The 18,571-nt window shown below is 40.4% G+C and overlaps 1 long non-coding RNA gene across 31 annotated transcripts in view; it reads left to right on the plus strand.

Annotated features, from left to right (window-relative positions):
• The window catches only part of LOC127490996 (uncharacterized), a 377,831-nt gene that overhangs the window by 172,506 nt on the left and 186,754 nt on the right, over positions 1–18,571 (plus strand). For 22 of the 31 annotated variants that reach the window (XR_016215971.1, XR_016215961.1, XR_016215949.1 and 19 more), the window contains exons 2-3: positions 2,349–2,435; positions 7,714–7,774. This is a non-coding gene — a long non-coding RNA (uncharacterized LOC127490996). Of the gene's footprint in view, positions 1–2,348; positions 2,436–7,713; positions 7,775–8,479; positions 8,632–12,703; positions 12,800–13,106; positions 13,248–18,571 lie in introns of those variants that run through there. The other 9 variants (XR_016215952.1, XR_016215958.1, XR_016215957.1 and 6 more) reach the window with 5 other exon arrangements.

Here is an 18,571-nt window from a genome sequence, read left to right on the forward strand (position 1 = left end):
TCTGTGTGTGTGTGTGTGTGTGTGTGTGTGACAGAGAGAAAGCTAATCAGTGTTAATACATGAAAATTGAATTTCCTATTCTGATAGGTCTAATGATATGCTGGTAGATCAATTTTTTTTAAGATTTTATTTATTTGAGAGGCAAAGTCAGAGAGAGAAAGACAGAAACAAAGGTCTTCCATCCACTGGTTCATCCAAAGCCAGGAGCCAGGAGCTTCTTCCACTGCTTTCCCAGGCCATAAGCAGAGAGCTAAAGCAGAAGAGGAGCAACCAGAGCATTAAACAGCACCAATAAGGGATGTTGGCATTGCAGATGGAGGTCTAGCCTACTAAGGCCACAGCACCAGCTCCCAACTGTAGATGTTTAAAAACTGGCTTTCTAGTGGCCAGCATTGTGTTGCAGCAGGTAAAGCCATCACCAGCAATAGGTGCTGGTTCAAGTCCTTGCTGCTCCACTTCTGATCCAGCTCCCTGCTAATGGGCTTGGCAAAAGAGCAGAAGATGGCCCAAGTGCTTGGGCCCCTGCACCCACGTGGGAGACCTGGAAGAAGCTCCTGTTTTGGGCTGTTGTGATGATCTAGGAGTGAACCAGCAGATGGAAAATCTGTCACTCTCAGCTTTCCCTCTCTTGCCATAACTCTGACTTTCAAACAAATCTTTTTTTTTTTTTAATGGCTCTGTAAGAGAAAAAGAACAGAGTTACAGCATTTACCTATTTCTATGGTACAGCTCCTCTCATGCAACTGATATTTCAAGGTATGAATGGAATGTGCACTACTGAACAGAGTAGAGATATGCATAATTAGAATTAAAAGCCTAAAATGTAGTGTTCAAATTAAGTATATACCATCAAGAAACTGCATAGGAACCGGAGATCTTAACATTAAAGGACTAGAAAGAAACTAAATCTAAATGCAGCTAAATTTGATCATCTAAATAAATTTGATAATTTAAATCAAAAAATAGTTGAATAAATTATATAGCACTTCCATAAAGAAATGTACAGCAGATGAAATGAATAAGCTAGATATACACAGTGATACAGATAAGTTTTGACAATGTAAATTTGATATAATCAATAAAATATGGTAACTGCATTGTTTTAAAAGTACAGTATAATATTTATGAATATATATGCATCTGCATAGTAAAATATGAAAACATGCAAGAGAAAGATACACTACTGAAGACAACATGGGGAATGGTCAGGGTTATGCATTTGAGTTATTTCCGTAATAATTTATTTCCTTTCTGCAGCAGACATGGCAAAATTCATTTTAGATTAGGATGGAAGGTCTTATTCTTGGGTTTTGTATTCTTATTTTTTGTGTTTGAAATGATATTTGGAAGGAATTCTGTCCCTGACCAGAAGATTTTATAGCCTACTGTGATGACTGTAGGGCATTGTGTAGATACAAATGTGTAGATAAAAGGTCATGTTCAGTGTAAGTGACATTAATGTGTATGAAGATCTTTAAAGGAACTGTCATGATCTGAGGAGGCCAGGGAGGACTTCACAGTGCAGGAACTCTGCCTGTAGTTGCTGAAGAGGACGTGTCCCCTATAAGAGAATGGTTTGCATCTGGGGCCAATGGGGGTAAGGTGTCACTTGGTTCACAACCTACTGCAGTGTGTGTGTTTCCATGAAATGTCTGCTTTCATCCCATACAAAAGCAAGGGACACCAAAAGGCATCACCTAAGAATACTGTAGAGAGAGCAACCCTGAACCAACACAGAGAAAATGGAGAGGCAAGATAAGACACAATTGCTCTGTTAACCGCAGAAGTCATTTCCTTTCTTCATAGGGAATACCTTCACTGAACTGATCTGACCTATGACTCAGGCAGCTGCCAGTCATTTCCAGGAAGTGCCCTTCTGAGGAAGATAGAATAAAAATGGCAGTTTCAAGTTGAAAGTCATCCAAACAGATGTAGCCATTCAGAAATGAGAAATTTCATAGAAATCTGGAATGCTAGTGTTAGTATCGCAAGATCAGTTAAGCACTCCTTTCTTGTTTTATCAATCAATCTGTCAATTTGAGAGAGAGAGCAAGAGCAAGAGAGAACACGATATAGCTCCCTCATACTCTGGCTTTGTCCCCAGATACCCACAATGACTGAGGCTGCACTGAGGCCAACGGCAGGAGAAAAAACTCAGTCCAGGTCTACCATGTGGTTGGCAGGGACCCCATTACATAAGGTATCACTGCTGCTTCCCAGTGTCTGCATCAGTAGAAAGCAATTGTCAGGGACTGAGTTGGGTATCAAACACCCAAGCACTCGGATGTGGAACACAGGCATCTGAACTGCTAAGCTAACTGCCTGTTCCTAATGCTTTGTTCTTTCAGGGGAGAAAATTGAGGCCACGGAGTGATCTTGTAACTTGCCAGACATCTTTAGGCATAGAAAGAGATCTAGACCCAAATCATTACCAGGTAGGTAACCCACACACTGCTGTGAGAAATTTTTCCATTACAAATCCTCCGAAAAATTGTTTGGGGTTCTCTTTTTTTTCTTTTACTCCAAGTTCAGTTTTTTTTTTCCTTGTGTGTCCCAGTGGACTAGAAATTGCAGAAGACAACTTGCTCTTTAATTATGATTTGCTTTTACTCTTCACTTACCTCTGAAGTTGAATTGCCCGGTACCTCTGAATGCTCCCTGACAGGTCCCTGTGATTTGTATCAGCTCACAAAATTAAAAAAATGCAGACTTGCAGCTCTAATTTGCCAGAATCCTTAAGATCTCTTTTATCATGCCCTGCTGCCTGGATGGAAAGCAGCGTTCTCCTCCGTGGCAATCTGCTCCAATCATTTTTTATTCAGGTGGCAGGCAAGGTTCAGGCAAAACATGAAAGACAGTGATTGGAGCACAGTGTCTTCAGATGGCTCAAACCACATCGCTCAGGCAATTTTCATCCTTTTTTATTTAGCCACACTTAAACAGGTTTCTTTTAGAGCTCAGAGACCAAACTGTAGCACAGGATATAAAGAAGGTGCATCAGAAAAGAGCATGGCATTTGAATCCTGAAGTTGTTCCCTACTTGATGTCTGACCTTGGGTTTCTGAGTGCACATTTCCCTAAGTACAAAATGGGGAATAAGAAAACAAACTATCATTCGATTGTTGTGAAGGAGAAATGAGTTTTGAAAATTATATATAAATGTGTTACATATTTTAGTGTTCCGTGAATATTAGAACCATATACCCATTTCTTATATGTGAAGTTTTAAAACCAGCAAACTTGTCTAGAAATCAGTTAAAACCATGGCATACTAAGTTTTTCTAGTAAATATTTACTTACCCTTGTCCTCTCCAAGAGTTACTTTAAAACTACTCAAATTCTGGTTTTATTATTTCTGAGCAGTCTTCTGTGTTCTGAAAGGCAAAGGGTAAGGACAAATTGTATAATAAGCAATGGTCTTATTTTCTACAGGTTTCTAGTAATGAAACCATTTTTTTCTTGCTGCAAAACTATACCGATACATTCTACTTTATGAGAAAAAACAATGATAAAAGTGAACAGGGGGTGACTGGAGTCATAGAGAATTTCAAAGTGACTATGGGTTTGAGATACTCTAAGCGAAAGATTCCAGCCATTTGGTGATGAAGCCCTTCCCCATGGGGCTGATGGGCCAGGACAAGTTCCAAATTCTTGCTTCTGTTAGTTGTCTTCTCCTTGCTTTGCTTGAATTGCCAATGTTGAGGCAGGCTATAAAGTGTGAGATAGCTGCACTGTGGTTGTCACCCACAGTTACCTACTCGGGTGAGCTCCAACATAGCTGCCAGTTCTGTTTTCATTCCATTGCAATATTTAGTGTGCTATCCACCAAGGGTACAACCCTCATGATGGAAGCCCAGTGGCAAATTCTCTTTGTCCTCAAGGAAGCAGAACCCAGAATAAAATGGAGTTGTTCAAACAGCTGTTGGGTAAACATTACTCTCAGTTGGCACTTAAGGGGCAACTGAAGTACAGCTTAGCCTCCATATATGCCATTTTTCCCCTCATACCCCAAATCTCAATGGGGTCTCTTAGAAACTGTTTGTAAATGCAACCTATGTGCCAGACAGAGTGATAAGGCTAATGCAGAGAGACAATACTCCTTTATAGCATAAGGGTTGTAATAAAAGGGTGCCGTCTTATCTGTGGCACTATCTATGCTCCAGATGCCTCTTGGGTTCTGGCCCCTGTCACCATTGCTACAAGCCAGGTGATCAGATGGCCCAACCACAGGTTTCAGCTCCATCCTCACCCTAATGGGATTAGCTGCTCCTATTTTCCTGCCCCCCCCCCCCACCAAAGCTGTAATAAGACCTGCTTCCCACACATGTGTCCTGGTTTTTCTCTTAGTCTCTGGCCCTCTCCCACTAGCCCATTGGGCTTCCCCACCTGACAATAAACCTTTCTCTTAACTCTGGTGTTTGTTTTGTTTTGTGGTGGCCTTACAAAGGGTACTTGAAGATATTTGCAGAAAGTGGAATTAAAGAGTATTTATTGTTATACAAAATAATTTTTGAAATCCATTCAGGTTTTTATAGTGTGCATTTTCCATACATGTTTGTCTTAAAAGTCTTCCTAAAGATACAGGTACATTCTAATGCCTAAGACATTAGACCCTGAAGATATGCTATGATATCTTTTGAGTCATAAGGACAGATTTGTCAGACCATGGGTTGTCTTGCCCATTGCAATAAAGGAGAGGGCAGGATGAAAGAATAGGTATTCATCACTGAACTATCATCCCTTGTAGACACTAGAAAGGGCATTGAGTAGTTGTAGAACATGAGACTTTCAGGTGGAAACACTGAAGTGGACCAAAGTGCAGGTTACAGAAGAGTCATGTTTGTCTATCCCAGGACCCTGCTTTAAGCTGACTACATAGCAAGCTACAAACTGGAAGCAAGTTCCAGCTACATCAAAGTCTAGCCATCAAGGTCCATCACCTGGCCTGAGAGATATACTAAGGTGGCCACAGCTTTCTACTCTACCACAGTCCCGATCTTCTACCCCCACATGGTCCCAAGATAGAGTGTTCATAGAGCCTGGACATGTTTCTTCTCAAGATAAATAGTACCTGTGTTAGAAGTGACAGCAGTGCTGCCTGATGGATGATGACTTAGGCCATTAGGGCATTCCAACAAGCTTCCTGTTTGAGGGATATTGAAAGAGTAAGCTTTGATTTCAGAGCATCTTTAAAATTGCATCAATCACTGTCCTATTCCCATGCATCATAGTCCACCAACCTCCGGTCTGTCTATTCCAGTGTTTTCACATTGGACATGAGTTTACTTGTCATTGAGCTAAGAAGATGATGCTCAGTGGTTACTAATACCTACTTATTATGCAATATTAGAATGAAAAATGTAGTGCCTGAAATGTTTTCTCCTGCTTAGGGTAACCATATAGAAAATGCAAGACATTTAAAACACACATTGTAGTTAGGTCTTGCATTTTATTCAAACGTGTATGTTAAAGCAAAACACATATAATGAGATATGTATTCCTCTTTGTTAAAAGGTAAGAAATCACAGTATTCTATAGGAATTCTGCAAATTCTAAACCTACTGGTGTTGTGCTTATGTGGAACTATCAAGTCTTAACCTTCAGAATTGCAAAAGACACATAATGATAGTTATACAAATAAATAAGATGTATATGTTCAATTTAACAATAGGCTAATTTCATATGATTTGGCCTGGTATAAAAAGAGTGTTATTAGGTTGGAGTCTCCCTGGGATTGATGAGATAGTTAATTTCATAAATGTTTATAAAGCACATAAAATGACAGGGATTGAATGAAGTGTTTTACTCAGACTTGAGGAAGATAGGGTTCCTGTCTCCATGGAATACACATTAATCCACCGTTTTATGTTGAATTTAGTTGTTTCTCACTACTTGAACCCCTGTTAATCACACTACATAATACCCAAAGCTCATAAATGTAATGCATTAGGCCAGTCAGGCTTTTCTTATCCAGTATAGGCAATAACTACTAATACTCACATATAAATTGTGCTGATATTTAACTAATTTGATCTTTCCCTGACCTTTAGATACAGATAAAATTGTTAAAGAAAAAAAGGGTAAAAATTTTTAAGAAATATATTAATTAACATTTTGTGGTTTATAGAACATCCAGAATGCCACTCGGTAATGTGGTGGTGGTGGTGAATGACCACACACTTCCTTGAGGATGTTAACTGAGAAAGTTCTTTATGAAGTAAAACCTTCTTATGTATGTAGTACATTCTTAAGTCCTAGAATAAAATTATTTATTATTCATCATAATTCTCAACTATATGGTTGAGAAAGTAAATTTTTATCATCCTCATTTAGGTGCATATAAGAATAACCTCATAGGCCGGTGCCGCGGCTCAATAGGCTAATCCTCTGCCTGTGGCGCCGGCACCCTGGGGTTCTAGTCCCAGTCGGGGTGCCGGATTCTGTCCCGGTTGCTCCTCTTCCAGGCCAGCTCTCTGCTGTGGCCTGGGAGTGCAGTGGAGGATGGCCTGAGTGCTTGAGTGCCTGCACCCACATGGGAGACCAGGGGAAGCACCTGGCTCCTGGCTTCGGATCAGCGCAGTGCACTGGCCACAGCGGCCATTGGGGGGGGGGTAAACCAATGGAAAAGGAAAACCTTTCTCTCTCTCTCTCTCACTGTCCACTCTGCCTGTCAAAAAATAAAATAAAAAAAAATAACCTCATGAGGATAGTCATAGTGTTTTTTGCCACTTTGAATATTATATGTTCCTGCTTGGTGATATCATACTTAACCAGAATTAGAATCAGAGAATGAGATCTTTGGAAAGAAAATACAAAGATCCCTCAGTTTGCAGATGAAAAACTGTGTTGGAAATAGGACTTGTGGTGAGGTATTGATGAAATTAATTCAATAGTTCTGAAATTTCCAGAATTCACAACTCTATTTCCAAAGCACATGACAAATGCACTGATGCGTCAGTGGTTGGAAAAATTCAAGACCACTGTGTGCAATTCCGGCCACTGGTGAAACAGATGTAATCTTCTTTATTGTGAAGTTCAACTGAGAATCTGAAGGCCAATTTTCTGTTCTGACTCTGCAGCTGGCTTGAAGCCCCAGAATAAATATATAAATGAACAGTGTAACAATAGAATGCTGACCTACAACTTCTGTAGCAACCAGCCTTGGAAGCCTAACTATACCTCCGTAGCAGTCATTCCATAAAGGTCAAGACTTGAGCAATGACAGGCAGCTTCCCTATTCTATGTCCTTGCTTTCAACTCAGGAACAACTGGAACAAGCCAAGTACACTCCCCAAAACAATCACAAAACATGCCTGCTTCTAGTTAGCCTGATTCCAGCATCCTTAACTAACAGTTTCTCACCAGATTATACCTGAAGCCTTTTCCAGTTTTATCAGCTGCCCCATAGGGAGGGGTAGATTCTACCATTACTTAGATGTTTTCTGCGACCCTCCTTCTCTGGTTGGTATAACTTACCAGAAGTGAGAGAAATATCAATTTTCCTTTGATATTGTCACCTTGTTGAGCCTGTGTGAACCTATAAAGCATTTGGCATATTGCCTGGTCATAAAGTGGTTACTATGTTGTTATTTTCAGAATTTTAAGTAAAAATAACATACAAAATTGAAATAGCAAAGAATTTTGAGGCTGTTCTTATTCTATCTGCATTTAGGAATCATATTTTATCTGTGTTACCATGATTTTTTTTTTCAGCCTTGCAAGCATCTATTTCCCTTCTGACCAAGGTCAAGTCAGAGTGAATGCTAACCAGTAGGTAAGCGTAGAGATATTGATTATCTTCTGGAATGCACTAAAATGTAATGAGGATCCCAAAGTACTTACAACAGAAATATGATTACAAACGGACTTCTTTTATAGCAAATGTTACAATCTTAGTCTTGAAGTCATCCCTTTCCTCTCCTATCCCTAAAGCCCCAGATACAGTGAAGCCATGGCAAGTTTAATATGATTTTCTCAACACTCAACAAACCTGTTAAGCGTGATCTTGGTCCATGAAGTGCTCTGGGTGCGTCAACTTGTCTCACTATGATTTAACTTGAGGTTAAACATGAGCAGTGGTCACCTCAAGAGTGTTCTCAGTCACTATTCACAGATGTTAAGATTAGTTTAATTAATGATACATACAGGAAATCTATTTTCTCTTTATACATATATTCATGCATGTTTTTAGATATCCAGACTTTGCTAGGCACCATATTAAATGCTGAGAATACAGTATTTATCATGAATATCCTTGCTTTCAACATTCTGTGGGCATATTTAAGGAAACAGAAGGAACCAGAGTGCAAATGTATGAATAGTCCTCATTTTTCAATTCTTCCTCTCCCCCTCAATTCCCTGTCTGAAGATTCTGGCTTGCTAGTCATCTCTACATCTTCTAGTAAAATAAAAAGTCAAAAGAAACCCAAAGAATGTAGAGAAGCTAAGCTGGTCGTCTTAAGAAATCTTTGTGTTACAGTTGAGAGAAGAAGAAAGCAAAGCTGTGTGGACACAGTGTGCGTGTTGGGTTGGAGAAGACAAAGAGCAGCAAAAAGACTACTATGGTTTTGCTTTTGTTTTTCCTGTTGTTTTAAGCATCTTCCAGGCAAGAGAAACATAGTGAGAGATAGATCTAAAGGAAATATTTTAAAAAGTTTATTTTAAGAATATATCCACTTCATAAAGGTCTCCCTGATATTTTCACAAATGAGTAAAATTGAATTACTCTCCATAGTTACCTTTTATAAGATACTACTCTACAGAGACTGACCAGGTGAATTCTTAGTTGTATTCCAGTTATATAGGAAAATTAGCCTTTATAACCCAGATATGTAAGAACAAATTCATGGAAAAATAAATCTAAGAATATAATTTATTTTGGTGCAAATTTTTTTCAAAGTATACGGAAAATGCACATTATGAATAAATTACAAATTTAAAAATTGTTTAATGCCAAATTAAACTCTTGCTTAAAAACAGTATTTATTCTAGAGGCAGAAAGGGAGAAAGAAAGAGAATCTCTATTCCCTAATGTCTGTGACGTCTGGGCCTGGACCTAAGTCAGTACCAGGATCCAAGAACACAATTCAAGTTTTCCACGTGGGTGGCAGGGATGAAACTACCTTAGCTGTCACCCACTTTCTCCTGGGATGTGCACTGGTAGGACGTTAGAACTGGGAGCAAAGCCAGTAATGGAGCCCAGGCTATCCAATGTGGGACACAAGCATCTTAAGTGGTGTATTAGCGACTAGCCAAAACCACCACCCCTGAATTCATGCTATCAATTGTATTTTGTCCATGAACTATGGGAAGTACCCCATATGAGTGCTCTGATATGGGAGGAGTAAGCAGCTATGTCATAGGGCGGAGAAGGCATCTAGTAGATTAGATCAAGGGATGATAACTCTCATGGAACTAAAAATCTGAGATCCAATGTATGAACATGAAGTACCCATATAAACCTAGACATGGCAGACTGCCAGGGAACAGTCAGCGGGGCAGCATTGTCTGTAATGGCTGGAGTAACAGGTAAGATAACATAGGGGATGACAATTTCTTTAGATAATGCTCTAAGATCTGGAATGTAACCTGTAGTTTTCTTTAAGAAGTTTTCTTTCCCCTTAAATAAATAAGATGCAACTCTTCAGTGACACTGCAATGTGACTGCCTGAATAAATGTTCTCCCACAGCACCTACCATTTATCTGTTGGGTCTAGGGTTGTATGGTTCATGAGGTAGATTCAGCTAGTGAGTAAATGCATTATCTCTTATTACTGAATATTTACTATATACCAGACTGTGTGCTTATATCATCTTCAATCCTTATAAAAACTCTAAAAATCTGTCATTTGTCCTACATTAAGGAATGAGTAAATCAAGCCTCAGGATCCTTTACTTCTGTACAAGATGACACATCAAAGTGGGGGCAGAAACTACCCACATCTTTTCACTCTACTATGCTGCTTTTAGCTGCAATAAAAGTGTTCAGTCCCTCATTTAGACATAAGGCTCAGTACGTACCCCACATCGAAGTCTTCCTCACATTCACTCAACCCTATGTGTCCTGCTCCTTTATTTGCTGATTTCTTTTGATTTTTAAAGATTCATTTATTTATTTGCAGGAGCCATAGAAAGAGAGAGGGGGAGGCAGAGCTAGAGATTGTCTGTTTCTTGTTCACTCCACAAATGGCAACCAGGTCTGAGCCAGACTGAAGTCAGGAGCCAGGAATTCCCTCATAGTCTCCTACATGGGTGGCAAGGGCCCAAGTACTTTGGCCTTCTTCCACTGCCTTCCTAGGCACATTAGTGAGAAGCTGGATTGGAAGAGGAACAGCTCGAACTTGAACCTGCACTCAGATATAAGTTGCCAGCATGGCAGGGGCAGCTTAAACTGCATGCCACAACACCAGCCCCTGTTGCTAACCTCTAACATCACTTAGTAAGAGTAAGGATATGTTGGTGATTAGGAATAACTTGCCACTCCTCAGAAATACTACTATTTTAAAATATTTATTTATTTATTTGAAGGTAAGAGACAGACACAGACACACACACACACAGATCTTCCATCTGTTTGTTCACTTCCCAGATGGTCGCCAGGGCTGTGCCAGGTCAAAGCCAAGAGTGAGGAACTTCTAGGTCTCCCACGTAACAGGGGCCCAAGTACTTGTGCCATCTTCTGCTGATCTCCCAGGCTTTTAGCGTGAAGCTGAATTGGCAGTGAAGCAACCAGGACTGGAACCGGTGCCCGTATGGGATGCTGGCACTGCAGGTGGCAGCTTTACCCTCTATGCCATAATGCTGGTCCTGGAAATACTACTTTAATCCTCCTAAGACTCAGTCCTTCATTAGGGTAACAGGAATAAGACTGGCACTTATTTTATGAGATTATAATTATGTGTTTATTTATAAAAAGAATAGACATATATAATTAGAATTATATGTTATTTAGAAAAAGATTAGACATAATGCCTGTCATGCATTTCCAATTCCCACAAATACTGTTTCAAACTGTTTTATTCAAAAATTTCTCAAATTCAATCTTCTGTTTTCTTTTATCAGAACTTTGTCTCCACTATCATATATGCAGTTTTCTCAGATGGCTCTGAAGTTTTAAATTAATGAAATTCCAACTAGTTAATAGTCTACCATGTGTATCATGCATATGTGTCTACATATCATACCATCATAATATGGCATTAAATTTTTTTTAAGATTTAATTATTTGAAAGGGAGAGTTACAGAGGGTCAGAGGCAGAGAGAGAGGTCTTTCCATCGCTGGTTCATTCCCTAGATGGCTGCAACGGCTAGAGCTGGGCCAATCCAAAGCCAGGAGTCAGGAGCTTCTTCCGGGTCTCCCACATGGGTGCAGGGACCCAAGAACTTGGGCCATCTTCCACTGCTTTCCCAGGCCACAGCAGAGAGCTGGATCAGAAGTGGAGCAGCCAGGACTCGACCCAGTGCCCATACAGAATGCTGGCACTGCAGGTGGCAGTTTTACCTGCTACACCACAGTACCAGGCCCAACATTAAAAATTTAATTTTAACTCTCTCATTTTCTGAATGAGAACTAATTATTTGTACTCTTAAGACTGCTGTAGTGGAAGCCATCCAAAAATGGACAAGCTGCAGAAAGTACTTCTGTGCTGACATTGCTTAGAGTTCATGATGCTTTACCCAGGCAGTGACTCCAATTTCAGTAGAGGTCCCATTATCTCTTCCTTTCACCTAGTTAATTATCAAAGGTGCAGAGGCGAGGAACAGAAAGAAATCATTGTGCCTTTAAGAAACGTGTCCTGGCTGCTGCCTTTCAGGCTGGTGATTTTGATCTTCAGAACACACTGTCTCAGAAGGATGCAGGAAACAGAGGCAAATGTCACGGTAAATAATATGTGAATTGTCCCTCGGCGCCCTGAGCACCAAGCTCAGACCCCAGGCATTTCCCTCTTACAATGCTCCAGAGGAACTTCTAAGACGGATGCAGCCGTATTTCAAGATGAATTGGGGAGTCTGTCTTTTCCTGCTGACTGAGTCCTTTCAGGCCATGACAAAACCAAGCAGAAGATGCCTTTGGGGACTCAGACTTGCTAGAGAAAGAAGGTATAATCAGATAACGTGACTCAGGAACACAATGGCAGGCATCTCTACACATCCACACATCCAGCTGGGTCTGCCCGGATTCTGCAAGTAGAAGTAACATAGCTAAGTTTGAGAAGAATTAAGAAAATTGTTTGAGGAGCCAGCATTATAGAGCTGCAGGTTAAGCCACCGTGTGTGAAACTGGCATCCCCATAGCGGATTGCTGGTTTGACTCCAATCCAGCTTCCTATAGATATGCCTGGGAAGGCGGTGGAAAATGCCTGAAGTACTTGGCACCCATGTAGAGTATCTTTCTCCTGGATTCAGCCTAGTCCAGAACTGGTGGTCACAGCATTTGAAGAGTGAATCAGTGGATGGAGGCTCTTTATGTCTCTGGCTGCCTCTTAATCAATCAACCAATCAATCATCAGTCTTAAAAGCAGAAAAAGGAAATTGTTTGAGACTTTAGATCAAGCTCCCCGGGTGCAGACATGGGATTCTGAACTTGGTATGGATGTTCCAGCACTTGTGTTTATTGAGAAAGTCTCAGTAAAAAACAAGAGTGAAGGATGCAGGATGGGGCAAGGAAAAGAGCTGAGCAAAGGCATATTTTTTTTTTCTGGAGCAGGCCTGATCACACAGATCTCTGGACCTTAAATTAAACCAAGGAGTTCACCCCATCTTCAGGCAAAGGATCAGATACTTTGAATCTACTCCAAAGGTAGGCATGCAGCACCTTCCTAGTAAAACAACTCCTCTAGGACAGAGAGCGCTTTTCAGAGTAGCGGACAGCCCAGAGCCATTTAGCACCCACTACTCACAGCAACTGGAGGGTAGCCACACTGGATGGATAAAGGGGATCTATACCAAGAAGTGGCAGCACCCACTGCATCTGCAGCAACTCCTCCTTTGGTTAATACATTCATATATTTTCTTGCTGTGTTGGCTAAAGGAGCCTAAAGGCAATAGTAACAGTAGCAACAAGCACACCTACCACCCTGACCCTGACATCTAATTCCATTCTGCAGAAAAATGAACTGGCAGTCCTGGAAAAAATTGCTGATTCTAAGACTGAGAACGGGAAGCACAAAAGATGATCCCTGGGGCATATTTTAATAGCAGAAATTAAGTGTTAAAAATAGAACAAACCAAACCAAAGCTTGCAGTGGTGGGGGTCTGACCCAAGAACACAAAAGCCAACTGAAAGAGCTCCCAAGGCTGGGGTACTTTGAGCATCAAAATAATCTCTCAAAATATGAAACAAATACACATGAGACCGTGTGTGTGTGTGTGTGTGTGTGTGTGTAATGTTTTAAGAAATTAAACCATAAAATAGATTGATTTCCCTAATAAAGGAATTCCAAATCATTCAGGTAGCTACCTCACACTCAGGCCCACTCCTTAAGGTATACTGTCCACAATGACTTCATTTTTAAAAGTGGAGTGTGAAAGGGGGAAAAGAATAAATTTGCAATAAAAAATCTGGTAATAACTGAGGTTATGAAGGTCAATATCAATAATGATAAGCAATGTTGATAGCATGTGCCCTTGACAGAATGTGATGAGCTGGCACTTTATCTCTGTAAAGTCAATCTTCCTTGCCAAAACCCGTAAACTCATTCTAACGATGAGAAAAAAAGGTTAGGCAAATTCCAGTTGAGGAATGTTCTACAAAGTACCTGACAAGTATCCTCAAAACTGTCGGGGTCAGCAAAAGCTAGGAAAGTCAGAGGAACTGTCACAGCCAAGGGAAGTCTACAGAGAGATGACAATTAAATGTAATGTGATATCCTGGATGGAATCTCGACACAGAAAAGGGATATTGGGTCAAAACTAAGGAAATATCAGTAGAGAATATAGTTAAAAATAGTCTATCAACATTGGTTCATTAATTATGACAAATTACTGTCAGAACTGGAAGAACTAAGTGTGGGATCTATGGGAACTCTTGGTACTATCATTTTTCCATAAATCTAACTATTCTAAAAATCAATTTATTAAAAAAAAAGTCTTAACATATTTTCAGCACCTCTCCCCTGCAGGTGAATCTGGTAGCTCTCTTGTTTAAATAGAAATCCTGCCAGACATTGTCAGTACCTCCACCTCCTTTTATCCAGTGGTGCTGTCCTCGCATCCTCTCAGCCGTTCATACCCATGGTCACACCCTGGCTGTTCTCACCACCACTGTGCAAAGCCTTCATCCCTCAGCCTGAACTCTCTCCTCCTCCCTTGGACATTCTTCCCCATCCTTCTTTAACAAGTCTTCATCCCTGGGTCATTATCGCCATGCTTTTTCCTTTAAGCTCATTTCACTGTCCCAAATATCACCATTACTCATGTCCCTATTTACTTGGCTTAATTTATAAATGTGGCTTTAATATTGTTTCCTTGGATATAGGAATATATGTTCAACTCTTGTTTCTCTTGATTGGATATATTCTCTTAGCAAAACTGCAACCAGAATTAAGTTTTGCTATGTATCAGTTCGTTTATGTACCTATTTACCTTAGCGCAGCTAGACTTTAATGTCAACAATGCCCTACTTTCTCAGGCAATTTCTTCTTCCCTTCTAGACAACTGCTTTGTTTTGCCCTCTCTTCTCAAGGCTTCAACTCAGCTTTCCTCATCCTTAATTTCAGCTGATAATGCAACTCTTGGTTTCAATGTGAAAGTAGAAGCATTCAGGAGAGAACTTTCACTAGCTGCTGCCATCACATAGACACACTTGCCTGCCTCTGTGTCTGTTTATTCTGTCTTCTCCTCTGCTACTGTGGAATGTTCAACCAGGTTTTCAGCTAATGCCAGATTTATGTACTATATGCGCCATCTCTATTTTTTTTTTTTTTTTTGACAGGCAGAGTGGACAGTGAGAGAGAGAGACAGAGAGAGAAAGGTCTTCCTTTGCCGTTGGTTCACCCTCCAATGGCCGCCGCTGCAGCCGGCGCACCGCACTGATCCGATGGCAGGAGCCAGGAGCCAGGTGCTTTTCCTGGTCTCCCATGGGGTGCAGGGCCCAAGCACCTGGGCCATCCTCCACTGCACTCCCTGGCCATAGTAGAGAGCTGGCCTGGAAGAGGGGCAACCGGGACAGAATCCGGCGCCCCGACCGGGACTAGAACCCGGTGTGCCGGCGCCGCAAGGTGGAGGATTAGCCTATTGAGCCACGGCGCCGGCTCGCCATCTCTACTTTTTCAAAAGCACCACTGTTGGAGTTCTTCTAACCTTCTCCTGATTCATTAGCTTTTTCTTAGCTGCTTGATTTTCCTTAGCAATATGCCAATATGTTACTTCCTCCTCTGAAAAACAAAACTCTCTTGATTAACTTCCCTCTCTAGCTACTGCCTCATCTGTTTCCCTCCCCTCTTTACAATCAAGTTCCATTCAATAATGACCTTTCTACATAGTGTAGGGTTAACCTTAAGAGACTAAAATTAACTGAAAATTGATATCAGTAAAAAATAAAGAAGGGAAAGGAAGGGAGGAGGGGAGGAAGAATCACCATGTTCCCAAATTTGTATTTATTAAATGTGTGAAGTTGTATTCCTTAAACAAAATAAAAAACAAATAATGACCAATACTCTACAGTTGCCCCTTTTTCATTCTCCCTTAACCCCACTCTAAAAAGGCTTTTCCCCCACTGCTCCATCAAGGTCAAACAGCTCTTGTCAATGTCTTAATGGACTCCATACTCCTAAACCCTAATATTTATCTTTGGTTAAGCACTACCTGATACCTCAGTCTTTCTTGAAATCCTTTGTTCATTTGGCTTCTAGGACTTCACACATTTAAAGTTGTTCTGTTTCACTGGCAGCTCCTTCTTAGCTTCTTGTGCTATTCCCTGTAGCTCTCTAGTATTTTAATAGTGGAGACTTCCAAGACTTCCAAGAATTAAAACTGATACCTCTTTATCCAGCTACACTTATATTTATGTGACATCATTCAGGTTTTGTTAAAAGGGACATTTGTATGCTAGTGATTCCCAATTTATATCTGTAGTTCTGTTGCTACGACAAAATGCCTGAGGTAAAAATATAAGAAGCCTTACATGGGTCAAAATTTTGGTGGCTATAAAACACAAACAACATGGCACTGGTGTGAAATGAGGGCCTGGTGGATGCCCTGACATGATGGGAGCATGTGTTTGAGAAGAGACAGAGATGCCACATGATGAGAGAGGAAGCAAGGGACTGGGGAAGGGTCAGCTTCACTCTTGTATGGCAATTTGCTTTTGCCAGAACTGATCCATTCTTACAAGACCTAACTCACTGCATGAGACCAGTATTACTCTTTCACAAGGGTGGACATGACCCAGTCACCTGACAGTAAGTCCTACCTTTTAAAGGTCCCTTGTGTTTGACTGCCATTACATTGGGGAACTGAGCTTCCAGCTCTTGACCTTTTGGGGACAAAGTGCATCTAAATAATAGCATTCCCTTTGGCAGAGGCAGTCCTATACCAGAGCTCAAGCCTTGGTAAGTAGAGAGCTGGCTGGATGATGAACTGCTCAGTGGCTCCTTCAGCAGATGTCTTTCTGCAGTGCACATATTACCCAACTGCACAAGTTACATTCACTGATTTCCTGCCATTCTTCCTGCATTCAATCTTCCTAATCACACTGACCACCTTGTTATTCCTTGGACACTAACAAGTATATTTGCACATCAGGAGCTGTTCTATGAACTCAAGTCTGTTTTTTTTCCAGGTAATTTTGTCTCCTTTAGGTCTTTGCTCAGTGCCACCTCATTCAGTGATGTCTTCTTATGCACTTTTATTTTCTCCATAGCACTTACCATCTAACTTATCATATACTCCACTTGTGATTTTCTTTCTTTATGTAATGGCCATATTTCTCTGCTGAAGGTGTGCTCCATGAGGGCAGGAAAGATTCATTCTGCTCTTGTTAATTGCTGTTTCCCTAGGAGTTAGAGCTCCACCTACTAAATAGTAGTCAGTAAAGTCTGAGAGTATATGAGAAAGAGCTTTTGTAACATAAAGAATATCTACTTCTTTCTCTGAGTCATTTCTCCCCCTTAAGTAAAATATATTTCTTCTATTTTAAGTTGTGCCTGAATATATTTGCTTGAGCTCTTCCAAATGCGTATGTCCTTACTGTCACAGACACCCATCAATCTCACTCAAATAATTCTCTTCCACCAAGGGAATCTCTTGATCAAACATACACACAGCATACTTAATTTGGAAAAAGTTTCTACTAAATAAATATTGTATTGTTAAACAATGGAGATAAATACATTTAACTTTTAAAGCTCAGGCAAACATGTATTTGTCAAAATTAACTGTTCAAAGACAGTAAGAAATATATGTAAAATGGTATTTAAGGATGATTTCAAACTAGCAAAGTAACCTTGGTGAATAATGAGTGCAATGGTTGTTTTTGTTGCTTTACAATTAAACATAAAGCAACCCAAATTGCCTTAATAGGCATTTAACTGAAATCCACTGGATTCAAAGACAAAAAGAAGTGTGTTTCTTCCTCACAGTATTACAATTTCTTCTTTGGCTGTAAAATGTTAAATAGAGAAATGTGAGCTCTATTATCTTTGGCAAACATCATTTTCTTTTTTTACTTTTCTGCCAAGTGACCGTAATGTCATTTTCATGGTGTCACCCCGGCCTTGCAAAGTTTAGCTTAACTTTATTGATCTCTTTATGTATTTACAACAAAACAAACATATTCTGTTTGTAGAAATAAGTCATCTGTTGCTCTTTGTTTGAGCTCAGCTGGGGAGTAGGAAGAGAGACTCAGTTTTGAAAAAGAACAACAGCACGGTTTGGGCAGCTGCAGGAATGGAGTCCAGGGCAGACAGCTGGACCAGTTACAGATCAGAATGTGAGCTGCTTTGGCCTCAAAGCAAGGCCTGCAAATGTCAGACCACTTCAGAAAATTCATGGAAAGTGGAACTAATATAGAAGTTTATTTTGGAGGAAACATTATAAAATCCAGGCATATGATGGGTCTTCAAAAAGTTTGTGGAAATTTATGTTGTGAAAAAAAACTACACGTGGATTTCAAAAGTCATCTTAAATTCCACTTTTGCATGAAGTTTTTGAAGTACCCTCCTACCAGAGAAGGGCCTATGAGATGGATGATGTGCTTGAAGATTGTGTTGAATGTCAGATTCATAGCATGTCCAAGTTGTGTCTAAACCCATTACTTTCCACAAGTTAGGATGGCAGTTTTAAAGCTATTTCTGGGTTTGAAAAAGTCACCACTATGAGCATGGTTCAATTCATATAGGAATAGGAACTATTACCTCAACATCTTTCCCAGAAAACAGTGATTCTATGCCTTGTACTAGTTATAAACATGCGTAATGGCAATGGAGTTCGTAAACATGCTTGCTTATTTATTTACTTTATTTACTACCCTTATTTGGGAGGCAGAGGGAAAGAGAGACAAAGAGGTGACTCACATCTGCTGGTTCACTCTCCAAATGCCCACAGTGGTCTGGACAGTGCTGGGACCAGAGCC

This window comes from Oryctolagus cuniculus, chromosome 11 (genome assembly GCF_051225735.1).
Source record: "Oryctolagus cuniculus isolate XC-2025 breed Fujian yellow rabbit chromosome 11, ASM5122573v1, whole genome shotgun sequence".
NCBI classification, from domain to species: Eukaryota; Metazoa; Chordata; class Mammalia; order Lagomorpha; family Leporidae; genus Oryctolagus; species Oryctolagus cuniculus.